The sequence below is a fragment of the Betta splendens genome, chromosome 4, assembly GCF_900634795.4.
Source record: "Betta splendens chromosome 4, fBetSpl5.4, whole genome shotgun sequence".
NCBI lineage: Eukaryota > Metazoa > Chordata > Actinopteri > Anabantiformes > Osphronemidae > Betta > Betta splendens.
In genome coordinates, this window is record NC_040884.2 from 22,296,585 (window position 1) to 22,322,564 (window position 25,980).

Genomic DNA, 25,980 nt, shown 5'->3' on the forward strand with positions numbered 1-25,980 from the left:
CAGACCCCAGCAGCTGCAGCCGCCCTGGCCAGCAGCGCTGCTCCGAGGCCCAGACGCACGCCCGCTCCTGGCTCCACTCAGCTTCAGCCTGGTGGTTTCACACTGAGCGCTTCCAGTCGGACATTAAATGTGAAGCGCTCCCCCGTGAGCCGCGGCCTCCTTATCAAGCTCGTATTATTAAATAAACAACATATGTGTTAGTGTAAAAGCTCATCAGTTTGATTACTAGATATTTAAGTTGCACGGTGCTTTGAATAATTGATTATTAGCCTTCAGTTGCTGCTGCATTCACATGTGGACGTGCTCTAATAAAAGTGACAGTTCAGCTTGTACGGTGACGTGTAACGGAGGCAGCGAGTCCCAACAGGCTGCAGCTCCTCTTTCTGCTGGTGTCAGGTGATTGACAGCGAGCAGGACGCAAAGTTATGTGTGAAGACACTCAACTAGGGCACAATGAAATAATGATCAAATGGAAACTTTGAAACTAATTAGTTCTTCATATTGACAGTTATGGATTATCTTCATCTATTGAAGTTGGTTTTTCCATACTGCTGCAGGATGAATGGCAGAAAATGAGGCCTCAAATCTCCAACACAAGGCAGACACTGTAGCAGTGGGTAGAAGAACATGGGGGGGGGCAATCTGCTCTATTAATGGAGTTCTGGCTGAGATGACTGTGAGAGAATGAAAACCAACTTTATTCACAACCCAGGAACCCGAGCGACATTATCTCACAATACTGTATGTGACCCTATAATTAAACTGGAAAGATTTCGTTTGATCTTAAAGTAACAGAAAGGAAAAAGTCACATAGACACATTGGACTGTGACAAAGAAAGACTTGGACAGACAAGTGAGAACGTTTCAAATGCAGGAAGCTGCTCCAGAAGTGGCTCATTGGGGCTGAAATCAATAACAAGGTGTGATCACAGAACCAGCACCAGAAGCAACACACACACACACACACACACACGGCCATGTGGCTCTACCTGCCGCAGCACAAATCAAACTCACGCGACGCGGCAGAGAGAGCAGCGGATGCTAATCCTTGAAAGGAGGAGATGCTGACATCTAATCACACACGTTGAGCCATTAGGGCGAAGTATTGATGCATGCTCATATTCGTGCAGGTAATAATAGGAAAAGTCGTAATCTCTTCACCCAAGCTGCAGCACAAAGTGCTCGGCGGCTTCGTTCTAATCAGGAGCAGACAGCAAAGTAGCGCTTACTACTGTACGTAGGCAATTAAGACTTCTGGCAGGAGCCCAGGAAGTGCATTATGGGAAGAGACGCCAGGGCTCCGCCGCTGCGTCACTGCGTCACCTTTCCCCTGTGTGACAGGAGGCTACAACACGGTTCCACGTCCACACTGGTTTACTGTCGTGCCAAAACAGAACAGCTCTCCCCAAACGTTCAAAAAATTCAACCAGGATTTTTAACCAAGAGTCTGCGGGAAAGTTTTATTTCAGAAGTTCCTAGTCAGAACCAGAAGACTCTGCTCTGAGGTCTGTTGTCACTGTGGTTTAGTGATACGTGTGTAGACTAATGGACACGTGTCACTAACGCTAAGGTCCTTTTATGACATGCGTGTTTATCCTTTCTTTCGTTACGGTAAATAACCCAACAGTGGCTTTGACCCAGCTGCATTCAGACACTGTGTGACCACTCAAGGCAAAGGACCTTCCTGAAGAACAGACTTGACATTTTTTACTGCTTTACAAAGTTCAGGACTTTGAGCCAAGATACTTTGTTATGTTGTTATAACATTGATAGAATGATAAATAATAATTTATCACCGTTTAAAGCTGCCTTTGTTAGTTCCTGGCCACTAGGGGGCAGACACACATTATCAACGGTATAGACAGGTACTTTTCTGAAGCACCTGTGTTCAAACTTAGCATGTTTTATTAACTGGCAGAGAAGGTTTAAATTATGTTGGTAAAGAAGAACACTGACTCTCTGAGTGTTTACAGTACAGATGGAATTTTAAGTTTCACTTCAAGGAGCCACGGAATGAAAGTTGGTGCCTGCATAGACAACAGGCTGATGGTCGTAGAGCAGGACGACCCACGCCTCACGAGGAGCCTCCTATTCCACCGTTTTCCACTCCGAATTAAGGAACCTGCCACAAACCTACAGCTATAATTTGAAGGGCTTGCATGTGGTCTCACAAGATAAAAGGCAGGGGAGCGTTTATTTTTAAACCTCTGCTCCCCCTGATCCCCCATACGTACAGTTTAGCCACTCCAAGTGGAATAATCCACTGTTTCCTTCGCCACAACGTGAACATTTCCAGAGGGTTTCAATGATACTTGACCACATGACGCACTAACAGATTTTTTCCCCTCTGAGACACAGCTGCTTCAAGTCCCATTACAGCGCATATGAAAGGAAGGCGATTAAAGCCTCAACATCCCTGCTTTTCCTCCTGACATCTTTAATGAGAAACATATTTCAACCCAACAGAAATGCCTGTTTTCGCTTTGCACTGATTGCATTTAAATGGATTCCATGAGGTGAGGAAAAAAAAGAATCAAATTTATGTTTTTAAGTCTGCTCGGTCACATGATGCAGGTTATTCTATTTCCCACACACACAGAGCCCGCGCTGAGCATATGTTTGATTTTATGACAACTTCTGCCATTCTCCCTGCAAACATTATTGCATCAGGGTTTATGGGCTTTCCAAGGCAAACACTGCTGTCAGTCTCCATCATATTCACTGATTTATATCATTTCTAACTCCATTGTTGTGCCGAGCTGATGGCTGCCTCTCACTGAAGACCCCATCTATCTCAAGGTTTCTCAATGACATCTTAAACCCTGGACAGAAGTGGAATAAAGAGGGGGAGAGAGAGGCTGAGAGAGGGCGAGCAAGAATGAAGAACAGTGAAGCGGAGAGACAAGAGTGAAAATAGAAATTAAGAAAGGTAACTAGACAGAGGCTGATGGGGGAGGGATGAAATTGAGAAGTGGGAGACAAAGCGACAGAGCGAGTGCTCCTCACTTCATCATGCTCAGTGAGCGGGTGACCTTAAGGTCCCTGCACAGAGCTGTTACTCCGGCACCGTGCGGCCAGGACAGAGGACGGCGTGGGGCGGCGTAGGTGTCCTGCTGTCAGGCCCGTGATCAATGGGGTCGGCCTCAGCTCAGACCACGGTTCAGCACGTCAGCTGAGCTCATATGTGAGAAAATGCTTGTACTACCAGGGCCGCTGTTGACGGAGACGTGTCGGCAGATTTGATGGAAAATCCTTCAATTCAGTCCAACTTAAGCTACAAAAACACACGACAGTCTCCAAAATGACGCCTGTGCCTTAAAACATCAAGTATTTAATTCCTGCTGTGATGTACTTTAATTTTTCAGTCATGCGTGGAGCTGCATTCATTAACGCTGAGGCCATTTATTAGAAAAATAGCTTAATTAAACTAATTTAAAACTGGTTTAAAACCCAACAGCAGAGGAAGTTAGACAAACTGTGATGTGTTTATCTTTTGATAGTCGGGTAGGGATTTTAAACACGAGTCCAATCAGATTTACCTACAGTACAAGTGAAAGCCTAACCGCTACAAGCTGCTTACTTCAACCAGTTTAACTCCTGCACCTCAGACCAGCATGTGTGGTCAAGCAAACGTCTGAAGTGTTGGTGTAATTAAACTTGTCTCCATGTATTTTTCCGCTCCGCTGCCTTTGTTTACTCCTCGGCTGCGTTCCGTGAATCCTCATGTTCCCTCGGCCTCTTCTGTTCCTCTACGTTTTGTCACCCCTGCTCGTGGTTCCTCCGTGTTAACGCTCTAATCTTCACGCACCCCCCAGCTGACACGGAAAGTAAATAAGCAAACAATGCAAAGCTCCAGCCAATATTCATGGATTTGTACGTGCTGTCAGGTTTAGCTGCTTCTCTCTGGTTAGCTTTAAGTCTGTAATAGATATAGAGAGAGGGATTAACAGGCTGCAGCCAGCTGATCTGAGAGCTTTGACTCCAGTACAGTTTGTACAGGAAATAGATGCACACATGTTAAAACACCGCAGATCTGTTCCAACTCTGAGACCACCCACCCACTGCTGTCCTACACCCTCAAACCAACATTCTGTACCTGCACACACGCCGCTGACTCTGCCCAATAAACCACAGCAGCCTAAACATCTGGCGTCTCAGGTGTCCAACAGCAACAGTGTTGGTGAAGCTGTCTACACAGCAGGATCTGACTCGGCTGCAGCTTCAGCATCAGCTACAAACACAGGGCTGAATGTTGCTATAACTGAAGCTCCAATAAAGCGGCGGAGGGGACGCTCCGTACACGTCAGGCAGCCGACGACTTCTACTGTCACATCATCCACTGGCTTCCAGTCTGACACGGGTGTCGCACACATGCATCCAGCCAGATCTGTGGCAAACACACACACGCGACACGCTGACGCTGAAGTGGAGAAACGTTTTTAGGATAAAAATAAATATAAGTATTAATGTGACAAGGTTCATGTGAATATTTTGAATGGGTGTGACAGGAATTGTTAAACATGCTCATACACCTCCAGCTTCTCACTGTTCACTCTGTCACTCACTTATTTGTCAATGCACAAAGCAACATTTCACATCCTGAGATGTTTTCACTTAATTCACACGTAATTAAAGGGCACAAATAAACAGCATGTTCCATCTGGCAGCATTTTCTGTTATTTTACTTTCATTCTGCTCATATTCACAAAGTTTAGAAAAATGCCAAATAGGTTTCACCCCCTTCGTTTCATCCTGGCGGGTCCTGTAAATAAAGGGCTACAATTAAATTAGTCATTTCTGACACAGCTAATTGTGAGCGCTGCCGCCCATGTGTAGGTGTGCAGCAGCCTGCCAGGCTGCAGAGAACCTCCTCCCATACAAAGCACCTTAAATAGTCCAACTCCTTCCAGCTCTATTTATGCATAATAGCCCCTGAGATACTGTTTATACGCAAACTAAAAATATGGATCAAACACGCAGACACGCGTTGGATCTCTCGCCTCCATCTCCTCTTTATCATCGGTGTCGCAACACTTGATCTGTCGCTGTCACAAGGGTTTTAAATGTCACCGTGGGTTTTTAGTTGTGTGTCAGACGAGCTGCAGCACCTGCTAGCGCCCAAGCCCTTTGCTTTATATACTGCTCACCAGCGAAGCCCAGGAGAGGCCTGAGCCCTGACCCACGAATGCAAAGTGTCAAACACTAGGAGTCTTGCTTCTATGTTCAGTCGTCATAATCCACGCATGGATTAATGACATGCAGAGAATGTGACTCCCTTTCATCAATCTCTACAGAGTCACATGCAGGAGGAAGGAAGTCGTCTCTGTAGAGCGCGAGGCCTCCAGCTCCCACCCGGCTGCTCGCTGCTCCTGCTCCTGCTTGTTAATGCCACTCCTGGGATGCTCGCTCCCCCGCCTCACCCCCTCCTTTGGTCCAGGTGATTAGAACTTAAGTCCCTTGTTCTCTTCACGCTCCCTCTTCTTTCCCTCACCTCTAGGCATCGGGGGAAATGAAGATAATCCACTGACAGTTTGCCAACAATGGAAAAATGAAGAAACTGTACGGTGCCTGCGATTCATCATGAAACTTCTCTCATTGTGCAGGAGTGCGCCTGGCACAGATGTTTGAAATGGCACCCCTCGCCTGCAGACTTTGGGGAAGGGCGCTTTATGAAGATGCATGAGTCGGAAAACAGACTATTAAAGTTAGTGAGAGTTCATTAACCTTGTAAAAGTAGGTTCTGGCTCCATAAAGCGCCATATTTCAGGATTTCACCCGCCGTTTTTTATCATAAGTGCTCTTGGTGGCCTGATACTTCATTTCACATGTGACAAGCATTAAATGAGACAAAGGCAATAAGAGTTGGTGCTACGCACACGTGGCGGCTGATGACTTTGTGGCCTGTTAAAAAAAGAAATTTAACTCTGCTCCCCTTCTGTTCGTCTGATGTTCGGCACTAAACTCCTCAGTGTGCGTTTCCTTTTATATGCACTCAGGCCCAAATTAGAAAACACAGAAGGTACTCACAATCAGGCTCATCGTTGCCGGGCTAACACGCCTAATCACGGACAACTCAGAGGGCGTCCTGTGCTCATCGCGATGGGTCCAGGAGGAAGGCATCGGAGAGCAAATGAAACCAAGGTGGCAGCTTAGCTCCTCCACCATCTGGGTAAGTCATCTGCTCTCTCGTCATTCTATACGAGGCTCTCATAACCATCTTCATTACCATTTACACTGCTGGATGCCCCCCCTTTGGGGTGACAGCCCTGCTGATTTTTATCTTCTCAGCGTCACTGTCACTGCTGCAAAAAGCATAAAATGCTATGAAAATAAATATGGATGCTAGAGATAACAGAGTGTGGACAGTCCCAGAGCTAAGCTTATGAGCACATTCTGTTTCTGATGGAAGTGTTCGGAGGCTTGATTTTTATGAAGCTGTTTGTGTGCATATTAGCCTTGTGGAGTTTACTGCCAGTTTGTGGCACATTAGGGCAACCCCTGCCAAATTATGGAGAAGAAAATAATGACTAATTCTGAGCAGATGTACAAGCATGCTTAGCAGAAAAAGTTAATATATGCAAATCACTGCTGAGCTTTATTATTTGAATTTGAGAGAGAAAAATAGTCAGCTCTGTCCCTATTGTTGTTTTAATGTGTGATTTCTGGGGGTATGATCATCTCCTCGGAGCCCTCGTGACAAAACTCCACAGTCCACGAGCAGAACAAGCCTGTAATTTAGTAGCAGACTGATTCCTCTAGCAGCGGGCCGGGCATTCAGAGCAGACTTCCTCCCACCAGGCCCGCATCAGCATCGGCAGTCACAGGAGGCAAATGATGGTCAACATGCCGGAGAGGCTAAGTGGAAGTGCAGCGCTAATCGCTTGGCCCGGCTCAGCTCCCCACTGCGCAGCTTCCTGAGGAAACTCCCACTGTGGCAGCGAGCAGCCGGCAGCTGCATCCGTCTGCAGGAGCTGGCCAGGCTTAGTCAGCAGGCAGTACGGGCAGCATCCACATACACGCGGGGAAGCATTAGGAAAAGCTGCATGGGCCCATGTGTTGGTGTCACACAGTTTGGGCTTTGGGCCACATGTTGGGGAACTAGGGAGAGTTTATACAGCTTCACTCTGTGGTATAAATAAAAGGACATTTAAGGATTAAGCTGCTTAAAGGCTTCAAGGTGCAAGGAGGAGTTTGAGGTTTGGCCCCGAAGGCTAAACAATTAGATAGTTAGAGTCGCTTGCTCAGAGAATGAGGTCACGACACCATCTTCACACAAGAAGCTCATTACACAGACTCTATCCCACTGTGACCTCACCAACAAACATGGTAGAGCATAGAGCTCTACAACTAGTGCTGTTTTGGTTGACAGACAGGAAGGACTCGTTATCAGCTCCAGACCCCCGGAGCAAGCGCTTGATGTCCACCCTAACCCCCTAAATCATTTAAAGTTCCTTGTTGTTAATTAAGAGCGTCCTCGTGGTGTTGGTTTCGGTCCTCAGTGCTGGTGTTTGCGACTCAGATCTCCGCTTACCTTGCCAGATGTGGATGCCAGTGCATCCCTTGCACTCATTTGCGTGAAATCAGAAGATGAGAAAAATTAGTTCCCGTCTCCTTCACCCGCTCCATCCTCAGCTGTGCAGATGCGGTGGGTCCTTTGAGGACCCATCTGTTGTGCTGTCGCAGCTCTGGCCCGGCCGCTGTCTGACTGGGGTCCAGATGATTAGGCTGCCGTCCAAGGCAATCCACACAGGTAAGCCCCAGCTCCATGGCCCTGAGTGGCCCTATCGAGGAGAGGCAGGGGGACGCGTGTTAGACACCATGCAAAGACGAGCTAAGACCAGAAGAGGTTTTACATGGATATAAACAAGCCGATGCTGTAAAATACCCTTGTGGTGCAGTGTTTCTTCGTTTATCCTTAGGTTCTAAACCTTTGCCAGAGGACAGCTTCACATGCAGGAGCAAAAGCAAAGCCGCGAGGATCCACGGGAGCAAACTGCACTTTTAGATCTGAGCTTCAGCCAAATGAGACCATAAAACAATATTAATGCCCTTTTTTATTGTGCTCTACTCTTTTGTTCATTTCCATCCAGCTGTGTCCAACAGAAACTAAAAAGTCATTATTCATCATAATATGTGCTAAACAGCCAAATGACAGCCTGCTTAGAATAACAAATGAAGGGCTGCACACAGGATTGCTGAGCTCCAGTGACCTCGCTGCATTAGTGGCAGGCGATGAGATGCAGCTTGATAAAAAACATCCTAGACGTGTTGTTTGTTCCAGATTTTCCCATGGAGCGCTGCAGCCGTTTAGTTTCTCCCTCGGGGCCGTTCGTAGCTATAAACCCGTACCTGCTACTGCGAGCACTTCCAAACATCCTGTACACCTTTAAGTAGAGCAGTAGGTCGGTTCTCGTTAGCTGCTTCCTGCTGCAGACGCTGGAGCGACTCAGTTCCACGTTTGTCTGTTAGAGTCCAGCTGACGGCCTGATACAGTACATTTAGGTACAAAGGTGGGAAAGCTCATTTACTTGACTAGAGGTTTTTCACATTCAGGCTGTCTTTCTAGAAGTCCACGCGCCTTCAGCCACACCCAGCGACTGTACAGACCCTCCAGTGCTACTTCCACATCACCACACTCCTCTGGATGTGAATCCTGCAGAGGAAGGTCAGCTACCCCACAGACAAACCTTATTCCCACTCAATTGTGTCCTGGAGTCCAGTCCATCTTTCAGCCAGTGACTAGTCAGGTCAGAATGAAGAGCAGCTCCATTTTTCACTTCAGCTCACTGTTTAAAACTATAACTACAGCTAAAGCCTGAAGGAGCGTGAATCTTTCAGGTAACTTTAGTTCAAACTGCCTTTTAAATTTTATAGGGCTTCAAGTAACAAGTGATGTACTGCATCGACAGCAAAGCATCCAAAGCTCTAAAAGTTTAAAAAACTTTAATTTAGCCTTTCTTCGTTATAACTGAGTCAATTACTGATCATTTAACATAAGTACATTTTAAAAATTGTTAAATTTTAAATAGAAAATGGCTTTAAATGCTGCTTTTTTTATTTCTGTTAGGCTGCATTTACAGCTGCCTCCTGTTCCTGCTGTCGCCTTCTGGACATTTAACCACCAAATCAATCCCAGACAAGTCAATCAATACAGTCCCAGGAATCAACTGCAGGTTACTGTTAAACACTTTAACAGCCTGTCTTTTGCTTCATGCTCACACAAACCGTGCCAGCCGCTTAGGACGCTGAAATTACAAGACACCCATGAGTGTTTACCTTCCAACTGGCAGCAATTGTTTATAATAAGCAGTTTATGAAGGAAGATTTAAGCAGCATAAATGCATTTCTGCTAATACCCTGAAATAATATATTCTCCGTGCTCCTCTTTAGATTAGGCTGCATGTGATGCAGAGGCACAGATTATGCATGAGTCACAGGCTGCTGCTTTAGTTCAAGCACATATTTACGGTCAGATAATGTAAATCATAATTCAGGGGTAAACATTTTGGTTTACAGTGATTTCTGAGGCATTTTATCCTTTCTTATCTGAATACAGAGGGGGTGGAATATTTTTCTGTCTTTTGTCTGCGACTGCTGTGAGTGTAGAAAGTGCGATCGTTTCCATTATTCACAATGAATGCACAGTCTCTCCTCTGTGACCTGATTTGGCACCACCCTTGTCGAATAGGGCCCTAAACACAAAGGTGGTGATGCTTGTGCTTCTGAGGGTCTCTTTGTTAAGCTGGTGGGAGTTCGATTTGCCACGGGGAAGAAAGGGGAAGAATATCGCAGGGAACCCGTTTTGATTGCCCTTACTGCAAAGCACAGGCTTCAAACACAGCCAGGGGGAGCGAGGAGGTCAGGAGGCTGGATCAATACGCACATTTCCACACTAAACATGTTGAATATGTATAAGCGCCACATCTACTTCCCTCATTTCCTTGTTGAATGACACATTTGATGCCAAGACATCCTCCATACAGTAAATTACCCAATTTGGAAGTGAGATAGGGGCGCCACAGTGAGAGAAGCCGAGGTTTGAACACCCACATCACCACCACAGTCGCTGAAACCTTTCGCGCTGATTGAGATTGTTGCAAAAAAAAAATGACACCAGTTAGCAAAGCGAGCGTTCAAACATAGCTCATTATCCCTTTAAGATTAGCGTGCTGGTAAATAAGGTAAAAAAACGATTAAAAGAAAAGCCAAACTTTGAAAAGGGTGGCGAAGCTGGATCGACAATAGACACATTTTTTCACTTCTCTTCAAACTAATCAACACTTTCTTTTGCTAATTAGAACACAAGTTTATTTTTGTCGCATCTGTCAAGTCAGAAAAAGGTAGAAACAGACAAAAAGGACCCTTCAAAACAACCTGCAGACTCTACTGTAATGGGAAAACGCTCCTGGTGCCAGATTAAGCCACCACAACAATCCCACGATTCCCAGAATTCCAGAGACCTGAGACAGTTCAGCTCATAATAAGAGGCCCACACAAAAGATGCTGCTGCTCTTATTTAGATGAAGATAGGAGCTGGACCCTCCCCCTTCAAACCAGCCCCCAGCTCTTCTATACCTCTGAATTATTAGAAAGCATAATCCTTGAAATATTCATACTGTATAGGCCCTGAAAACATGTTGGTCAAAGTCAAGCGCACATTCAAATCATTATAAATTCAAAGCAAAACCTCCCGCTTCATCCCATGAGACAGCTTCTCTCCTGGCATTTAAACAAAGCAATCAGCCAGAGGAAAACTTTAAAAAATATCACTGGTTTTAACAGGAAACACCTTGAAGCTGTTTTACTGGCACGTTTATCACACCCCTCGTTCTCAATGAGCCTCGGGCGCTTTAATAATTGAATTTATTATAGCGCCATTGTCATTGTAATAGGATGACTGGGATGATAGGAGCCTGTCAGTGTCTGTCTCCTCACCTGACATGAACAAACAGCAGAGAGGCTGCGGACTCGTCTGGCATATGAACCCCTATGTGTATGTCATGTTTGGTATCCACCGGTCCATTCACGGTGTGTGTACGTGGATTATGGTTCCAACAGGATATCTGCACCACCATCTACCGTGGAGCCCACACTAGAACAGCCAATGGTCAGACAGTCTGTCACTGCAAATGACCTGCCAACCGCTCCCAGTTTTATGAGATATCATATGAATTATGCAAAAAAACTAAGACATAAAATAAACAGCACATTTCAGTGTTGTTGCAGCTGCCACTGCTACACGGGCTCACCTTCACTAGGATCTGAGAGCGTCCTGAACCTGAGCCGTGATCGTCTTCACGTTCCGTTCCGACAGCACATTTAAATTAAATTAATGGAAATCCAGATTTCCCTGGGGCTTAAATATGCGTGAAAACAGCTGAAAGCAGCTCTAACTTCATGATGTCATAATTAGAGTCCAGGCATAAATGTCAAAATGAGCAACACATCAGAGATCATCTCTCATCAAACAAACAGTGAATTGTAGTACAGTATGTACCATAGTGATATTGCAGCTTCTATGCTCACCTCCATGCATGAGAAGAGATCCTTAATCATCTACGGCTCAGAGAACTGATCTACAAACCGGAGAAGCTGCAGTCATTCACTGAACGTGACCACAGCCAGAAAGCCTCCGACGCCAGCGAAACTCTACTGGCCCGAGCTCTGATCACCTGTCAAGCTGCCAGGTGGAAGACTCTGTCAGCAGGGGGGAGCCGACAGCAAGCCGATTAATTGTGATGAACTTATCTGCAACCTCCAAACCCCGATCTTCATACAGCGGCTGATGCTTGTTTGATCTCCACATCTGCTGCCACGACACATTCCGATCATCAAAGCCTCAAGCTAACATTTGTGTTGGTACAGTTGTCATTCGTGGACCCTAGATCCAATCTGGATAACAAAGCAAAGACAGTCATTAAATGGCACGAAACCATGGAAAACGTGAGCAAAAACTCAGTTGTGAGAAAAGATTAGAAGGATGATAGGCGAGTTGTTGAAAAGCGCTCCGAGCTGTGACAGTAAGGCCTCTCACCTGCAGCTTTATCCTCTAATACCTGACGCTCTGCTCCTTCAGCTCAGTGTACAGACGTTCAAAGGTGTCCAAAGGTAAAGCAGAGGAGCTGACATTTGATCTGTACGGCTGCCGGGGCTCACAACACCAGAGGTGAATAATGCTCTTTAATCCCATAATGCTTCATATAAAAATCTTATTTTATAAGTAACCGGAGCATGAACATAAAAGGAAGACGCACCCAAGACTGTTTTAAGATGCAGCATAAAGGCAGCTTTGGTGGAGAACGATCCCTTTTGGCACTGCACTGCTGCTTTCCAATTTTCTAATAATACTGTAATAAATTACATTACCTCACATGTAATATTGTGCTATGGACAAAAATGTAATGCAGAATTAAATTTTCAAAGACTGATAAGTGGTTTTATGTGCTACAGAAGAGACACAATGGATGGAACATCCACAAAAAGGAAACTGAGTTGCAACACAGTTAGTTTGATGTATATGGTTTGTAACGACAACAGATTTCACTTCCTTGACTTCCCTGCACCTCTAAGCTGGTGAGATGTGTATAACACAGTATCTGAAAGACATCTGAGGTTTAAATCCTCATACTGAAGTTACAGATTTTAAGCTCCCATTTGATCCCATGGATGGGTTCCATTTAAAATAAAACATTAATGACACAAAGCATTCTGATGTACATTAATATGTCTGAAAACGGAGCTCATCTCGAGGTTAATGCCCCCGACGTGCAGCCGCGGGGCAGCTGCTTGTTTATGGGAGACAAAGTGTCACAGTGCACCATGTCCAAGGTCCTATAGAGAGAAGATACATCAGGAAGCCAGCTCTAATGGCCTGTAATTACAGAGCTGATTAGAGGAACTAATGATCCAATAAATGATCATTCCCTCATATCTCAGCGTCTTTAGAACAAGGCTGGAGCGGGAGATATGGGACAAACAGCATAGCTGGACAGCAAGGAGAACCACCCTGCTCTTGTTAGCCTGATCAACACCTATACAGGTGATCGGTGATGACGGAGGATGTGGAACGGACGGAGGAACGCTGCTGTCGGGAGGCAGCTCTCGTGACAGGAGACGACAGGAAGCAAACATTTTCCTCCCTCCGCTCCCTCCTCGGCTGAGCAAAGGCTCTGCCACAAACAGAGCTCTCTGTCTCTGCATTCAGCCCAGAGTGCTGCAGGCCATGGGGTAATAGGTGGCTAGGGGCACATCAGATGGAGAATAACAGTGGTGATTATCTTCTCTACCTCCTTGAAGTAATAGATGAAAGCCTCACCATCATGTAATAGGCTACTTAAGTCTGTCAAGGCGGGAGGAATTCTTCCCCTGTCCTTATTTGCCTTGCTGCTCTCTCCCCTCTTTTGTGTTAAATACGCTTTGTCTGAATGGCCCTGATGAATAGTACGGGCCCTTTCTTCCTCCCGCTACACTGACATGATAATAAAAAACACATCATGTGCTTTTAGTTCCCTTCAGGCTAAATCCCCGCAATCAAGAGTTATTTAAGATATGACACATCCGGCCACTAAAGAGCAGTCTAGCCAGGCAGGAATAATCACAGTGTGACATCATTAACGAGGCAGAAGACGGGGACAAACTACGAGGTAAGAAGGAGCAGGCCGACAAATGGGCTTGTTTTTCACAATGATCATATAGCTGACGCTTTGCATGATTATATCACTTAGTCCTGTGCTGTTGTTGGGCCGCTGCAGCAGCTGTGAGCCGCGAGCGGCGGCGCCGTCAGGCTCAGAGACCGTGTTATCTTGTTAAAAGCTCGCCTTTAACGGCGGCCGATGCCGACGCCGTCAGAGGTGAGCTCGGCTTTTAATGTGCACCCAAATGTTAATCCTACAGCACCTGCTACGTCTCTGCATAATTCTGCATAAAATCCTTATCTTGCTCTTTCACGAGATGTGGAAACGTCCTTTAATGTTGTGATTGGGAAGACAACTTTGCAGAGCAGATAAAACTATCTAAATGCAAATAAACAGTATAATCGCGTCCCAATCGATTCACAGTTTATCATGCTACAGCTGCTGCAGGGCACATTGTTTTAAATCAGACCGTCTCCTTTGTTTGCACGATTACACTCTGGTTTTCCGTCATTTTTCCTTCACCAGGAGCCATCGTTGGTCAGGCAATTTATTCCCATCCCAAGTGTGTGAAAAAGCAGGTCCACGGCGAGGCCAGGGAGCACGCCGCCTCCACTGGATGCTATTTAGCAATCAAACACAATTAAGATGCATTTAATTCTTTTACATATTTTAAGATTCGCTGTTGAAAACAATGTTCTAGGATTTTATTATCCCCAAAGTCTGAATAAACAACTGAACCAAAGAAATCCAGCGACAGTTGGTTTTATCCTAGTGAGTGCACAGCAAACACGAACAGCTGACGGCTAAATAAGCTACTTTTAATGATGCTAAGTTGTTGGTGTAACTGTGATTACCTTCAACTGAATCATGAACTAAAAGAAACTTGAGGTCTCACATAGTAATCATCTAATGAATCTGAAGCGAGGAGAAGAACAATAGCGGGCGAAGGATGGACGATGTGTTTAAGTGAACGTCTGGCGCTGCCACTCGTTCTCCCTCTATTTAGTCTGCCGTGTCAACACTAATGACGCCGCCGCAGGCAGATTTATTTACACCTAAATAAACACTCAGCTGATTCACTCACTTTTATTAACTGTTCAACTACACCAGTCAAAGAGTTAATATCTACCAAAGCAAATGAAATGATCACAGATTAATCACAGGTGACGCGTCGCTCTCACGTCCAGGAAAGATGAGGAAACAGGACTGTCCTCTGTCAGTATTAGCTCAGACGCGCGATGATCTTGTGCTTTTGCGATATTTGTATGTAGACAGGTGAAAAATGCATCGACTCCGTAAAAATAAAAAGGGAAAGTAAGTGGCAGCTTGTTTTGTTCCTGCGTCGAGCTCTGCCTCCCTGAGCAGTATGTGACTGAGGGAGTATCGCTGAAAGCATTAATTACCTGAAAAAAGGCGGCCGATTTCAAAACTCACCCTCTATCAAGCTGCCTGAGAGGCTGCAAAGGTTCTTTCCTAGGGAGCAATTTGATGTAGTACTTACAGTAAAAATGTGCATTCACCAAAGTGTCTCTTAACAGAAACAGATTCCAGTTCATTCACCCAAATGACGCTTCAGCAGTGCAGAAATGTTCCCTTGTTGTGCTGCCGCTGATACGGATCATATTTACTGTATGTGTTGTTCATAAGGGCTCGTTATTGCTACTTGCTGTGTCCTCCAGCTTATTGCTTCTATGCAAATTGGTCCAAGTGTCGGTACACCATTGTGAAAAAGAAATGAATTTGTCATTTAAGTGTTCGTTCATGAAATCCGGTTGGAAATGATCCAGAAACAAATACACATACTGTAGCCGTGTCGCTCCCAGGATTAGTTTCATATGGAGGAATTGTGATCTATAGGAAGGAAACCGGCGTGTTCTGACAAACAGCCTCCCACTACAGTTGTCAAACTGCGCCGTGCGTTCTCAAGCTGCCGCGCTGCTTCGGTCCCCCCGTGTTGTGTAAGCGCTCATTACGTGGCCTGGGTTTCAACAGGCGTCCACAGACAAATCACGCTGCTGCAGGTACATACGGAGGCAAAGTTGGGTACTTGTAATGGTGACAAATCTGAGAGCAGCGCTGGCGTTATGTGCGACAGCTGCTCTTTTTAGGAAGTCGCTATAATGAAGGGAATTATGCAGAACAGCAACATAACCTTTTAGAGCAGCTTCTCCGCTGTATGTGAGCTGTAGTCAGAGCAGCTCCAGCGGCAGGCGCGTATATGCAGGAGAATTCATTTGAATGCTGCATCATTATAATAAGAATTCCTGTGGATTAATATGTTACCAGCCATTATATTGCAATTATTGGCGATTATCATCACGCCCATAATTATGCTTCCTAAGTGCTGGAGTTACAATTAGGCGACCCCTAGTGGATGGATAATTATGGCAGCAACGATGTTAATCACAGGAGGTTTGGGTGAAGGGATGAAGTCATTTCGTAATTCCCATAATGCACCATGTTGGTTCGTTACCAAAATAGTCTTCATTATTTGTTGTCTATGTTTAAGAGCGGTTTTCGTGCGCGCTACATGTTCAGCTGTGACAATAACTGCCATTCAATATGCTGATGACACTCTTCTTCAATTTAAAGATGCTTTTATGCGGTGGGTCAAATAAGCAAGCGCCGCTTTCAAGGCTCATCAATTATGTCAGATTAGAAGCAACAAGGTTTAAAACAGGAAAGCGGTGCTGTACGACAAGGTGGGCTCCCTCCTTTCATATGCAATGTGTACATAATGAACATGTGCTCAAAGAAAAGGAGTCACAAGCACTGAAGGCTTGTTAGCATCTCTGCCAGCGCCAATTAAGCATATTATTGTGTGTGTGCAATTAGCACAGTGTCTGTGAGACTGAACTGCCTCAGTGTTAGAACCTGCACCTCCACAGCGCAGAGGTGTTGGTGCAGGTGACACGACTCAGCAGACACAGACAGGAAAATTATTACGTTTGTCTGCAAAATTGGTGATGAATTCAATTCAAACCGGTGACACAGGAGGTCTGAACGTTAGCTGGAGGGACGTACAGACCAGTGGAGTAAGTAACAGATGAGTCTGCAGACTGTATGATGCAGAGATACAGAAAATATAGGAACAATCACACACTTACTCATATTGTTCTTCACATCATCAGTGTTCATTAACTATGTAAACGTGGACCTTTAAATTTCAATTTAAACGCTGCCTTCAGTCAGTCTGGAACGATGACTGTGAAGTGTATCAAAGTGAGAAGAGTCAGAAACTAAAGGAAGACCTAGTAATAAAAACAAACGACAGACATGAAGCCTGTCTTTAATTAGAGACCGCTCCTTAAATTCATGGTAATGAAGCTTCTCCTCTCTCCGAGAGCCAGCAGCTCAGTGAGGACCAACACTATGAAACAAAAAAAAAAACCTAATGAGCATTCAGTGCAGGTGAAAGTCTTACTCCATCTCAAGTGGGTCTGAGGCAGAAATCAGGCTTTAGTGGCAGCCTGTGTCCTCCCAATTCCAGTAATCAAAGCTCTGTAAATTACAATGCCACGGGGGATAAGCTGTTTTGAAACCTTGCCATGGATCAAATGGGCAATCTTGATTCAAGCCAACTACAAAATTAGACACCCAGTTTCAGTTGTTTGCTTTTCTCCTTGCAGAGAGAAGTCCAATTTAATTTCACCCCACGAGTACAGAGCGGTTGCTCAGACAGTGTGATCAATTGATAACAAGAATATGGGCGTTTCATTATTTTAATTTCTTCATAGCTGCCATCGAGCATAAAGTCCGATAAAAGGATTAGGATATCGATTACATGATTAAATGTAACAAGTCTTACAGCATAATGAGGGTTTCTGGGAATGTTTTCTAGTTTTTACTTGTTGCCGTGTTATTACTTCTGTTGCATATGAGATCAATAAAACAGAAATAGAGCTGTGCAGAAGAAACACAAAACATTGTGAAGGTTCCTTATTTAATTCAGTATTTTTAGAGGCTGTGGTAATAACAACAAAGAAGCAATAAGCGTTTTATCTTCCATTTCCCATATGAAGTCTGAGGATGAAGCACTGACGGGTGTTTGCATGTTTGCTGCAGCTCTCGCTGCTCCCTATAGGCTAATCAGTGGAATTTTAAAAATAGTATAATATACCGAGGAGCCACATTTTATTCCCCTCCTTTCCCTAAATCTGATCAGTGCTCTGATGAACAGTAGAAAAGAAAACAATTCCCATCCAGAGTGAAAACTCTCTCCGCTCCATTAAGCTTTTAACTGAATCAACATTTCTGTCAGGATATTCCTAACAGGCGTTGCAACAATTCTCTCCTTCATTGTATCTGGTTTAGAAACAATACAAGCTCTTATAAAATGTGAAAGCCTTCGTCTTTAGTTCTGTTTCTGTGAGGGAGGACGTGATACGTCCACCTATGACAAGAAATATCCCATTTTCTGTGACACCGTATCAGGCCTGTAGGTATGAGGGAGACGCTGGTAACACGCAGCAGGTTCCGGTTCTGATTGCGGTCACGGACCCTGTTTCCTATGACGGACATTAAAGGACGCGGCTGAGGGGCTGGCTGGGGTCAGAACACATACCAGATTGGACTGGGCCAATAGGAGGCAGGAAACCACCATCGTCCGCGTCTTTGTTTGATTAGAGAAGTCACAACAGCTGTTGGCGATAACTTCTGTCTTCTGTCCGTGCTTCAGGTCAAAGGTCACCAACAGGCAGAAGGCCAGGGCTCACATTGAGCTGTGTGTTGAACTTTACTAGCATGTGTGTCTGTATCCAAATCACAAAATGGCCTGAATAGAGTCTTTCATCCTCCAGGGCTGTGGTTAAGTCAATCTGACTTTAAGATACAAACACTCACAACAAAAGTCAGTTTCTATCTTCAGCCTAAATCTGAAGCCGCATAAGCTGAAGATGCATTAAGTGCATTAGCTCTGAGGGCTCTTAGCTCAGTGTGACAGCTTTGTCCCCTCTACAGTGGGCCGCCTCAAGAACTTGGTGGTCTTTACTGTGGAGCATTAGTCCCTCATTAAAGCTCTGTGAGCTGTGACAGATCAACGTCACAGAACTAGAAACCAATCTATTTTAGTGGTAACCTAACGTTTAAAGCTGCTTCTGAAACAGTCAAACACAAAGTGATTGCTCTCTGACTTTTCACCTCTAATTGGTAAAACTGTGAAACCTAAACTGATACATCAGAGGATTCTGTGCATCAAACTGACAGAATAAACATGCAGGTTAGTGCAGGTGTTGATTTTCTATGACTTAGGCTTTTAACTTTTAATGCTTCCTCTTCTTCCTTTTCCTGTCCGGATAATGGCTAATGATTTCAGAACTTACCGATACCAATAGAAAAAAATGGATTATGGAGCTAAAATAGTTGCCTGAAACTACAGTAAATCAGCATCATGATCCAAGTGGGATGGAAAGTTAAACACTGGGACAAACGGTTTTCTGGCCAGACTGTGAAGCTGATCTCACAGTCAGTATTTTCATAATTTGAGGAAGCTTCTGCCTGTTATTAATATTCTAGACAGATCCAAGTGCCTCCTTAACTTAGACATTAAATAACTTGACTGAAATTTAAAAATGAAACCACAGCAAATATTCTCTGTACACTCTGTAATCCACTCTCATTTTATTGTATTGTTACTAAATTATTAGTATAAATTGATTCATTTTTCCTTCTTTTGCTAAACAGTAGATTCTAATTTAGTCTGTTGTCAAATCCTGCTCCAACACACAAGCAAAGAAGGATGTGAACCAAAATGGAGACTGAGCTCAAATTACTCTCACTTAAAACGTCGGAGCCACTGAATTCCCCCTCGTTGCCTGGAAATTAAACAGGAAGCCGATCAAAATGACAGTTACTTTGTGATAAATGTCCGAACAAACCAGATGCCAGTGAATTCAGAACTAGAGGAAGAAGGCAACAAGTGGAAAGTCATGAGCACTTCACCACATGGTCTCTTGGAAGCATACATCCTGCCACCTTCAAGCACTAGATTCAAACTGTCTGCTTTGTAAGAAATTGCCTGCAATTGTCCTGAAGTGCAGCTCAGCTTACTGGAAAATAGGACTCAATTTTTGCATCAGACACTGAATTCTCACCGTCAGGCCCAGACAGGGACAACGACGCAGCTTCACTTCAACAACTTTCATATTGATTCCAATCTAAAAGGACAGATTGACTTTAAACTGGGGCTTGTACTGAGGAGGCAGCTCAGCTGGTGGTAGAGCCGCATTCAGTGCGTCCCTGTGACATCATGCATTAGTCTGTGTTTCCTCTGGGGAGCTACTGTATCTCCATATAGACGTTAAGTATGATGTGAAACCGAGCACTCACTGTAAACGTCTAATACAGATCACAGGGGGCTGCAGGGCCTCATCATCTGGGGACTCACAATGTATTTAATGAACATTTGTCAGATATTTGCACCATTCAAGCAAAATAGAATAGAATAGAATAGAATAGAATAGAATAGAATAGAATAGAATAGAATAGAATAGAATAGAATAGAATACAATTTTATTGTCATTGTACAAGCACAAAAAGCAGCTGTAGTTCACAATTAAAGAAACCAGAGCATTATATAAAATAAAAATTGGAAAAAATACAACAATAGAAATAACAGAAAAATATCTACAGTACATCTCTGTTGCAGTTTGGTAGAAATAGAATATTTGTAAAAATACTATAAAAAATCCAAAGTAAACACATTTTGTCCTCTATGCTCATTTATTCCTACATAACTGTGGTTTTACTGTTGGAAGCAACCGTCCTGTTTAATCTATCAGCATATTTGACAGATCGTTGTTTAGTGTTTAAAAAGTTGAAATTAGTTAAGAGAAGAACAAACACGGTGCCACCACTGCTGTTTGTGTTCCATCCTGAGGCATAAGTGTCTCACTGCTCTCATCAGCTGGTGTAGAGTCGAGTATTACTGGTGTAGTAACTGCGCAGCAGACACACAGTCAGAGGCCGGAGCAGAGAGCAGAGCCGGTGCCCGGGCGAGACCAGCACCCATGCGGACCTCAAAGCACTCCAGGGGCTGGAAGTGCAGCTCTACAGTGGCAGCGGTTCAAAGTGACTAGGGTTTTTACTGCAGTACCGCCGCGTCGCCACGGTGCAGCGAGTGCGTCGCTGACTAAAGATTTTTAATCCTGCAGCCGGCTGGAAAAAATCAGGACGCTAGTCTCGTTTTAACCACCAGGTGGCGCAGCGTTGATTAGAAGCCTCCAAAGCACTACAGCGTAACTGAGGTCCGACTGTTCATTTCTACCTGTAACACACATATATTACACCAGACCTATTTTACTATTAAGTATCTGTTGTGTGCTCAAACATGGGGAGTGTGAAGGGCAACAACTTGTTGATGGCTTAGTTATTTTCTGTTCACTGCGAAGTTATAATCGTTCTGTGTGGTTTAAAACAGGCAGCGCCACAGCAGCAACACATTCTTGTTTTCATTCTCCTCAGCTTTTTCGTGTCTTTAAATAGAAGGCGTCTCTTAAAAATATGTACACACCCACCGCTCTAACATCTGATACAACATATTGGCTTCACATAATACCATGATTATGCGTCGCGGTTTAATTAATATAATTGAATGCGCAAGTAAAGACGTAGAGCGCAGTCCATCTGCGACTACAGCCGCTTATTTAGGTTTTAAACTTCCACAACTTGTTAATGAATGTTTTCCAATAGTCGTAGATTTTACGTAAATAACCGTAATAATCATAGGAATTTGTTTTACAGCAGTTGTCGGTCGTAATTTTGACAGGACGCCAGAAATCAGCAGATCTACAGCGACGCATTACAGCAACATGTTTGTTCCTACGCGTTTACTCTGTGTCTGCAGAACTGCAGTTTGACTTGTTTTGACTGTGCGTGTCATTGTAACTGAGTGGCTGAGAGACTTATTCGACCCGTGTACGTTTCAACATTTTCATTTCCCATCCGTCCATCCAGCCACTTTCACCGGCGTTTTCGTTTCTCTTTCGATGAGCGGCAAACGGATTTTAATCAAAGCACCGCCTTACAAACCAATAAAACAGGCAAAAATATTTGTTTTTTACAAAAAGACACGGAATTGGAGTTAATATGTTTTTATTGTTTAGAGACAAACGGAAAACAAAAAGTCGTTCTCTCGTTACCTCTGCATATAATTTGGTGGAGACATCAATCTCTTACACAAACACGTGACGTGTTTCGGAGTCATGTGTCCAGACAGAGAGTGACCAATACACAAATGTATGGATGTGCAAATGCAAGCTACGAGAGGAACGGGGCAGTGGTGCACGAGATGTAGCGAGAATTTGTTTTGACTGTGCGTGTCATTGTAACTGAATGAGTGGCTGATGTGACTTATTCGCCCGTGTACGTTTCAAAACTTTGATTTCCCACCCGTCTATCTATCCTGAATAAAAGCACCGCATTACAAACCAATAAACTGAACAAAAATATTTTTTAACAAAAACACACGGACTTGAATTTTAAGCTGTTTTTTTCGTTTAGAGAAAAACGAAAAACAAAAAACCTCTGCTTTTAATTTTTAATCGAAGCTCATCCGTGGATGAGTCGTAGCAGAGAGCTCCCGACTGCCGCTCGAATGAAACACGAGATCGAATGAAATGTGATGTGTTTCGTACTCAGATGACTTGGATCTGAGTTCGACCAAGCTTTTGCTTGTCTCATGTTTGCTCACAGTCGCAAAGGAAATCTACACACCCCTCCCCCTCCCCGTAGAGGCGCATAGACATGCTAATGTGTTGCTACTACTCGATCAGCAGGTGAGAAATACCTCAGCTCCAGACAAAGCTCCGTGGGAGACAGGGCAGCATCGGGCGGAATGATCAGCTGCAGGTCTAAGACTCATTAATGCAGCAAGTAGTTTGTTCTACATACGTTTACTCTGCAAAAATAAACGTATGTATTTATCGTAGCGTAGTCTAAGTTATTTGTAGCACTTCGACATTCGTTTAAAATATGCAGTGCTTTTTAAAATGAAAATACTAATATTATTATTTATTACCTTTATTGTAAACACAGTATTAATTGCACAATTTGGACTGGCGAAGATTTGCGCTTCTTTCATAATAATCATGGATAATCAAGGAAGAAACTGCAGTTCATATTTGTTATTCAGGGACGGTTTAATAAAGATTCAGTATGGTTTTTGACTGAACTGTCAGCCAAGGTACGTGCATTATCAAATGAATGCGCCTGTCAGCGGGGAAGACATCAACTCTATTCAGTCGCTCTTCAGTCGCTGCTGCCGTCTCCTCCCCAGTTCACACACCTTAACACTAGGACTACTGGGTTTTCTAAATATACCAGTTCCTACTACAAGGTGTTCCTACGAAGTTAACCAGCTGTTTATTTCGTTATTACTCCTTTCACCTGTACCACATAAAGTCATTGCAGAGCTACAGCCATGTTCCCACGAAGTTAACCAGCTGTTTATTTCGTTATTACTCCTTTCACCTGTACCACATAAAGTCATTGCAGAGCTACAGCCATGTTCCCACGAAGTTAACCAGCTGTTTATTTCGTTATTCCCTCTTTCATGTCCGTCTGTTGAATGAAAGTGGGCGTGGCCATCCACGTCCCAGAGCGGTGACACTGGGGGATGGGAAACGCTCATCAACACGCAGGACAAAGATCTGCGTTTCTCTGCTGCTACAGCCTCGGCTGCGTTGTGTTGTTAGTCTCCCTTTCACCTGTACCATATGAAATGTGTTCCTACGAAGTTGCTCAGCCGCTTTCAGAATTCCCCATGCAGGTTTGAACAGGGCAAACATTATTTTTATTTACAAAAAAAAATTAATACGTTTACAGATTGACCGGTGATGCCGCACAGGTTGCTCTCAGTTACAGCAGCTGTTTGAAGCAGGGAAAAGCGAGTTAGCTGTCCTTGTCGATGCCTTGACAATGTTTTAGCATCGGTTAGATCTCTGAGCCCCGACTTTTATGTCTTCTTTGGATTAAAAAACAAATGTTGAATGTTCTCAAATAATATAATATTGGCGCCCTCCGCGGCTCCCAGTGTTTGTTTTTTTCATTTAAAACGTGGGTGTTACCGGTGGCAGACCTCTGGTCTAGATCATCCTTATTCACTTTTTTAAATTGTAGTAGTGTAACCTTAGTTAGTATTCCTTTTTATTTTTTTTATTTTATGTTTGGGAAACGTGACATTTCAGCTACTGTGATTTTATTTGTCATCAACATTAGTTCCTACCTGTCCTTGTTGACGGGGGACAAGAAAATGTGACGCGCGTTGGGTGAGAGCGGCGTAAAGAAAAAAGTGTACATGTGCCGTACTGTCTTGCTGTGTGGTGCATTAAAGAAGCATTCCACGTAAAGAAAATTGCCCGTACCAACAGCAAGAAATCAGGGTTACAGTAGCTTGTCTGCCATAAATCGAACGCTGCACGCGGGAGGGCGCACCGTTCAGCTTCCTATTTTCGGTTTTAAACTGCCATAATTTGCCATAATTTACTTACGTTCATAACTTCATACTATAACGCGACCAGCGGTTCATGGTCTTGGCGATTCATGCACTAAGTAATACAACGTTGTCATCTCGTGATCACATGATGATGATGAGACGCTGTTTTTCCAATAATTAAAATAAAAAAACTGCTTCCACTCAGACTCGAACCCCGGACAAAAAAAAAACGTTGTGGCCATGCACGTTAACCACTAGGCCACCAAAGACCTGATCATTGGTTGTTCTACAAGAGCCTATATGACGTAAGCAACTACGATGTTTCAGGACCAAAAGTGGGAGTCAATCGCCACCTACAGGCCAGAAGGACGTAACACACTCCTCCTGCAGTACAAACCCGCCACTGACGCGGCAGATTTGAAACCCAAACACGGTGGGGGTAGACACTTTTACCGGCTGCCTCTGTAAATAAACACGGACATGGTTCTGTGTCAACAGAAGCCGTAACATGTCAGTGCTGCTGTTGAGGGCCATTACAACATTTAAATACTATAAGGTACTTGTATTTGCAGGATAGTTCCCCTACATACAGTAAACTTTATTTTGCTTTGCTGTTAAACCGAACCCTGTTCCTCAGATAGTGTAGAGATACTAAGCGACAAAGAGTCCACAGAGCTGACATCGTCCACAGCAGGGGGTCTGAAGTGAAACGATCCAGATGCTGTAGGTACTTAACAATGCTGGGCGTCACAGTGTGACCCTCTCAACTCCAATTACATCCAGAGCCCTTTTCTGAGAATCCCACCAAGCTCACCTGAGACGCTGGTTGGCTGCGTCCCCAGAGAGCCTCCCCCGTCTAATTGCTCTAATGCTAATTACCCCTTGTCTTCCGTTAGCATTCAACGAGGCTCCTCAAGACGAGGAGATGCACCTTGGGTTGAGTAATTGCGCCTAAAATAGGTCAAGTTGCAACCTCGGTTACCTTCTCCACGTGCGCCAGCGCATTACAAACACGATGCAGAACTACCAGAAAATAGTGTAAAAGCTGCTGGCGAAATACAAAAAGTAAACAAAAAAGTTTAAGTTTTGCTAAATTTCCCCAATTTTTTTTTACCTGCCCAAGATCTAGATGTTCTCCAACAATCCCTTTGATTCAAATTTGATCCTGTGTGCAAATAATTCTTTTGGCACAAACACGCTCCCCCCGTGTGAACTCATTTGGTTAGATGTGCTCCTCTTACCTTGCTCAATAAGCTCCAGTCTTTGAAACATTTATTATGAAAATGTCCTTTCATCTCTGTTAAGAAAAGCAATTTTACTAATGAGTTTCTGGCTGTATTAGAATTGACAACTGCCAAAGACCAGGTGTTTTGCTGCATTTGAATTTCAAACTCGTGCTGGATAGATGTTTGCTTAAAGCGCATATTCAAATGCTGAGTATGTCAAGATGAAGGACCAGCTTTGGCACCAGCTGCCTGGCATCACAGAGGCTCTGATTATGGCGCTGGGGGCGACATGTCAGCGTGAAATACTCTGCCCTGGGTTAGCATGTTTGGAGGCCAGCGGCTCTGGTAAAACCCAGCTGGATGCGGACTTTTACTCGGTGATAGAGTAGGCGAAGGCGCTGCAGAAGAAGCAATCGTCTACAAGGCCAGTAAATAATGGGGTTTGTGAGGAGCCGCGGCGGTGGCGCTGTATTTACTCTCTGCTCGTCCTGACGGCTCCCTGAATGTGGTGTTTTTCTTCTGCCTGTGGAGGGACAATTAAAGAGGACCACACTCGCTTCCAGACTCAATGAATGATTATGGAATACTGATGAGAGGTGATGCCCGGCCAATCCTGACACAGTTCCTCCGCTGATTTGTTTACATTCTGTTCCTGCTAGTTCGGCTGGAAGCAAAAAGCCTCCAACAG

At 44.3% G+C, this 25,980-nt stretch overlaps 1 protein-coding gene across 7 annotated transcripts in view; it reads right to left on the reverse strand.

The window, feature by feature from the left end:
• The window catches only part of mc4r (melanocortin 4 receptor), an 83,394-nt gene that overhangs the window by 20,721 nt on the left and 36,693 nt on the right, over positions 1–25,980 (reverse strand). For 6 of the 7 annotated variants that reach the window (XM_041070305.2, XM_055508038.1, XM_055508035.1 and 3 more), the window contains exon 4: positions 7,532–7,781. The exons of the other annotated variant lie outside the window; for it this stretch is intronic. The gene's annotated coding sequence lies outside the window, so the exon portion shown is untranslated. The remainder of the gene's footprint in view (positions 1–7,531; positions 7,782–25,980) is intronic. 7 annotated transcript variants of the gene reach the window in all.